This window comes from Solea senegalensis, linkage group LG1 (assembly GCF_019176455.1).
Source record: "Solea senegalensis isolate Sse05_10M linkage group LG1, IFAPA_SoseM_1, whole genome shotgun sequence".
NCBI lineage: Eukaryota > Metazoa > Chordata > Actinopteri > Pleuronectiformes > Soleidae > Solea > Solea senegalensis.
Genome location: NC_058021.1, coordinates 11,748,958 through 11,754,957, shown reverse-complemented (window position 1 = coordinate 11,754,957; position 6,000 = coordinate 11,748,958).

The following is a 6,000-nucleotide window of genomic DNA, read 5'->3' as shown; positions in this document are numbered from 1 at the left end:
TTTTGTGTTTCATCCCAGCAAAGATTAGCCTGGAATTTCTGCAGCCTCATTGTGGGAGTGCTGATCGTTTGCAGGAGAAAGACGGAGCTTGACACAGACTGACACAAGTTTGCTGTCCAAAACTACGGATGAGCTCAGTGCTAAAACAAAAAAAACCACAACACTTTCATAGAGATATGTACAGATATGTGTAGTTGTGGGAGAGCACAGTTGATGTTAGGTGTGAATATGAGTGTGACTGTTACCCTGCCTCTCGCCCAGTGTTAAGGACCAACTCTAGTCCTAAAAAATAACAAAGGCTATAGCTGGTGGTTGGTTGTTATCACCAAGCTTTGTAAAGGAGCATAAAATAGGAGTAGGTGGGAAGCATTTAGTTTATTCTTTCTTTTTTCACAAAACCCGGTTGCTATGACACTGTCCATCACACTGTGATAAAGATTATGTAACCCACTTTGTGAGTGTGCATGCATGGTTAGGTAACGTTAGGTAACGATGGTTGTATTTTAAGACCTGGAGATAATAGAAAAGTTCTCTCTTGTGTGGTTTGAGTGACAGCAGCATACAGTACGTATAGCGACATATAATGTAAACAAATAGTGTTTTTTTATATATACTATATATCCATGTTCTTCTTTGTAGTGTCTGTGTGTTTGGTTTGGCATTTAGTTCTGTTGCTTTGTTCCAGTTGATAGATTTTTTGGTTTGGGTTTTTATTCTAAACTGTAATATATCTTTGAGGTGCAGGACAGGAGTCTGCTATGAACCTGTTTTAACTGAGTCAGGCCAGTTTAATTGTGACCATTAAAAATTAACTTTTAATTCTTTTATAATCTGCATAATAAAAACAGAGGAAAACAATCCCCAAGAATGATTTACAACAGTCAAACAGCAACTGAAACTCAAAGACATTTGGACTTTGTGTTTTGAGGCTAACATCTCTCAGTTTGAACACCCTAGTTATTTTTATACAGCTTTCTTTTTTTTGGATAAAAGAAAAATGAGGTTTTGTGTAAGGTACTTTTTGGAGGAAACTGAACTGTGTCTAAATAAAAGTCCATTTAAAATGTGTCTGTGGGCAGTTTCTTTGAAAAACCATACTGCGCCATTTCCTCATTTATGCCATAATACAGTTCCTCTGTTTAGGAAAGTGGTTGCAACTTTAGTGACTAAATTTAGTAGTATAACAGGCCAAGGTCACCTGTTTCTTTTTGGAGAGCTGATTTTGGTCTTATCACAGTATGACTTTCATAATGTGTTACCATGTCAGTGTTTCATTTTATTCAGGAGTAGTTGGATAGAGCTAAAGCGGCAACACATAAACCGAGGGCGGAGAAAAGATAAAACTTCATGTATCAAACATTAAAAACTCATTTGAACTTTAATCAGTCTTCCAGGGATTGAAAATCCGAGCTCTGTTTTACAACGTCATATGAAGCCCTGTGAGAATGTTTTATAGACAGAAAAAAAGACTAATAAATTTCACTGAGCAAACAACATCAAAAAACATCCACAGCAGTAAATACCAGACTTATCTGTCACTACACACAGCTCTATCTACAGCCAGCTTTATTTCAGTCTGAAGTTCATAGAGGTTATTTGACATGATTTGTGATTTGACACAGGTGTCCTCTCTGCCATCGACCGGTGTGCCTTCTCCACGACTACCCTGACTGTATGAAAGTCATAAGGTGAGTTACAGTGGTACTGCAATGTGCATGTATTCTCAGGAATGGGTAGACCAAATAACAAGTTCCCAGCTCCATTATTTTTTTGGCGGGGGTGTTTTTTTCGTCAACGATTGCCTGATTTTTCACTCATTTTAGAGGCTCTGTCCCCCAATGATTCCTTTTTTGTAAATAAAAGAAGAGTACTTCAGTTTGCCGTGTATTGTTTCACTTTAACATACTATGTTTTGATGAGAAGTATCTTTTACCCGGTGTTAGTGATGGTGTTACAAAATTCAACGTTAGTTCAATTCAATTCAGTTTTATTTGTATAGCGCCAAATCATAACATACATTATCTCAAGGCACTGTACATAGACAACATCAAAGAGAGCAGAGAAACCACCCAACAGTTCATACAATGAGCAAGCACTAGGCATCAGTGGGGAGAAAAAACTCCCTCTTAACAGGAAGAAATCTCTGACAGAACCAGGCTCAGAGATGTGCAGTCACCTGCCTCGACCGGTTGGGGTGAAAGGAAAAATGGGGGGTAGTGGAGAGAAAGGACAAGAGGGAGATGAGGTAGAGACAGAAGAGAGAGAGAGACCAGGAGCAGATAAACAACAACTGTATCAAGTTACAAGTTTATACAGTCAATGATATTGTCACATGTCTTTGGGGACTTCCGTGGTATAAATTCCACTTCAATGTCATTTCCTACAATGGTCTTGCAGTATTTGCTCCTCTGGGCACTTCTGGGTCTTTCTGTGTCAATTTTAAAGTAGCTTCTCATTTCAGTTTCGTCCAGATGCCTCAAACACACACAGGCAATTATTTACAGACTGTTTATGAAAACACAGCGTGGGTTGCTTTGATGATGGTGGCATGTTTGGGACAGCCCCGCAAGTTTACTGAAATGTATTAAAGAGCATTATGAAAAGCAGGGGAGGCTAAAGGTAGGGAGATGCAGAGTCGGTTAGTGGGGTGTTTTGCTGAGTAAAAGAACCATTGTTGTCCCTCCTCCACACTCACTTTTGTTATGTGCCATTGATTTTCTTCGTGATGAAATGGCTTATCTGGTTCCTCTTAGAAGAATTTCCCTGTTTCACTATTGTGGGTGTTGGAAAGTCAAATAAATGACATAAGCTTAAACTCACAAGGCAAGGCAAGTTTATTCATACACAGGGCAACTCAAAATGATCAAAGTCACCGAGGAAAATTGCATTGAAGTCGACTAACGAATATTCAAAAACATGAAAACACACTTTACCTCAACAAGCCACAGGGTAAAAATCCACAATAGAGTCAGTTAGTGATAGAACAATTAGTTAGTCGGTAGATTAATCTGGAATATTTGCATAATCTTCAGAGCAAGCATATTTACTTGTACAACATACATTCCCTTGTGATTATCTGATAACAAATACAGGATCCAGTTTCTCAGGCTTATCCTCGGGGTGGGATGCAAAACGGGCTGTGGACAGAAAAGTCATCATTCATCATGGTTTCATCTGTAGCGACACGCAGAGCCTGAGACTTTTGTAAACAAAGTCATACAACTGTCTTAGGTGTCGGCACATGACAGCTCGACATTTAGAACACCGATCCCTTTATCATGGCTATCCAAGTATGCTGTGGGTATTCCCCTCATTCCTCTACTCCTGGATTAGATTAAATTCTTCTCTAATCTCTTTATGTGTATTGTTAGCTTGCCTTAGGGATTCTTTTTTTTATTCAGGGCCAGTAAATGACAGTGTGCCGTATTCATGGCTTTTATATAAATCTGCCACAAGGTTCAATAATGTGCTTCTCCGTCTGTCATGACATATGAGTTTTGTTAGTAATGTGCTGCTTCATTTATGCCTCTATGTAAATTCAAAGAACTCGTCGGGGATTTTATTGGCAGACGTTTTGTCTTCATGTGTGTTTTGGATAAAACCCTGCGTGTGATGTGGGGGAATCACACCGGAGGTGTTTCCCATGTTGTAAATCAAACACTTTCCCCTCATTTTTTTAAAGAAAATTAAAGCTAATGCAAAAAAATAAATCTTGACTGAGTCGCTCCACAGTGTGGGAATTCCCCCCCTCACATCAGTCACTCTGGTCTGGAAAGTGTCTGCAGCACTAAAGTTTGTTTGGGTTTGAGGAGATCAGAAAGGGAAACGGTGAAGGAGTAGAGAGGAAGAGAAACAGAGACAGAGGGGGAGGGAAAAAAAGACTGTGAAATTCAAATATCACATGCAGACTTTGGCTAATCATCAGATCTGTTTTTCCTTATCTCCACTTCTACTTTGAGTTCTTTTCCATTTTGTATTTATCTACTGAATGATTACTTTGAATTGGGGAGCTAATAAAGCCCACCCCCACCCCCATGGGCTTTCAAACAGGCCCACACAGTAATGGACACAGCACAAAGTGTGCCATTGAGATGTGTGAGAGGGCCCAACAACAAGCTCTTATTCTACAACAGAAGGCATGAAGCGCTTACATACTTGTAGTGGGAGGTTTTTCTGTGTCTTGATTGTCACACAGAGAAAGTAGCCTTCACAGATTATATTGCGATTAGCAGTGAAAAGAAACATTTAGCTGAGACTTGGCCCAAATCTGACGCACTAATCTTCTGAGGTGCTGGATCAAAGGAGTCATTTTACCCAAATGGAAATTATTTTTGTGTATTTTTCCTGTGTCTATCAAATGGGAACCACATTGTTAAAGTCTTAAAGATACAGAACGCCCCATGTGATTGGATCACATGATGATCACATGCAAAGTTCCTCTACAGGATTTACACTACACTATCACTATTTACACTACCATTATGGATGGTATCGGATGATACTGTGATGAAAACGGAACATTTATGGTTGTCTCATTCTGTTTTTGGAGATGTTTTACGTCCTCTTCCCATCATGGACTCTAAACAACAGCTCCAGGTCGCTATTGGATTTTGACTTAAATGCTCATTTTATATTTGTAGCAAATGATGTTTACGAGGTCAAATCGCTGCCTTGCATGTCAGTTTTCATGGGTGTCAATCATGTGAGCAGTCATCCTGCGGGACAAGCTTGATCTGCTATCATATGAGCTGATGTGGCCATTCTCAATGATGTCACTGAGCAGGAGTTGAGCTTGTCACGCATCCTGTCACGAGTGTCCGTGGCACATTGTGGTCTGATGACTTGAGGGAGCTTCTTCTATGCTAAAGCTCACGTGTGGTGATGATGTCAACGGTGATGACTGATGAACCAGCAAATAGATGGAAAACAATGAACTTAAGATGCTTTTTCTGAAAGTCTTTCTCCAGGAAATTTATAGCAACCATCAATTTAACTTGCCTATAAGTGATCGATTGTTTACCGGTCAATGAAATCCTTTAGGAAAAAGTTCACCGGGAGCCTTAGTACGTCCTTTGTCTCCAGACCATCTGTTTTCAGGCAGTGTATGTGTGTTTCTGTCTTGTCAGCAGAGTCTTTTCCTTCCAAAGACATTAGTGGATTAACAGTCTCTCACAAAAGGTGTTTCCCCGTAATTCAAGGGTGTGGACAAACTGCGTACAGAGAGATAAAAAAAAAAGACAAAAAAGGAGAAGCTGAAAAAGTATCAGTGCAGTGACAATATACTCTCTGACTTTGTCTTTCCTTAATTTCTCTCAACGTTCACTTGCCAACCCAATTCACTGTAAAATTGCTGGGTGTGTTTCTGACGGTGAGAAATTTGAAAGTCACTTCTGAGGTATTTTGTGAGTCTGCAAGCATTTATCCCATTGGGTTATAATTTCTCTAACTACATGACGCCACTCCACTTTTTTGTAGTTTTTAAATCAGGGGTAAAACGAGAACAATGAACGCAGCAGTCTAGTATAAAGTACTTGAAAGTGATACTTTCAACGTTAAAGTCACCTTTTGCAATATTACTTGAGTAAAAGTCTTAAAGTACCTGACATTTGCTGTATCAGTATCAGTATCAGAAGTATTTTTTTTATATATATAAAATGTACAAAAAGTAAAAGTAAAAGTATTGGTTGGCCACTCAGCTGACAGCTGAGAGCTGAAACCTGGTATCTAGAGTGTGTAAAACATAAACCCAGAGACCAGAAACCCAGAGACCAGAGCCTCGGTGTGGGACACGGTAAACAACAAGCCGCTGGTGTGTTTTAAGTCAGAAATCTGTGGCTAACAGCAGGTGCTACAAGTGACAACAAACAGGTGTTACGTCACCAACTCAACTTTTATTTTGTAGTAACCTTTTGCTGTAACGAGGAATGAAAATGGTTAAGGGAAATGTACACATTTTATTTAGGAAATGTAGTGGAGTAAAAGTAAATGTTGTAAAGTAAA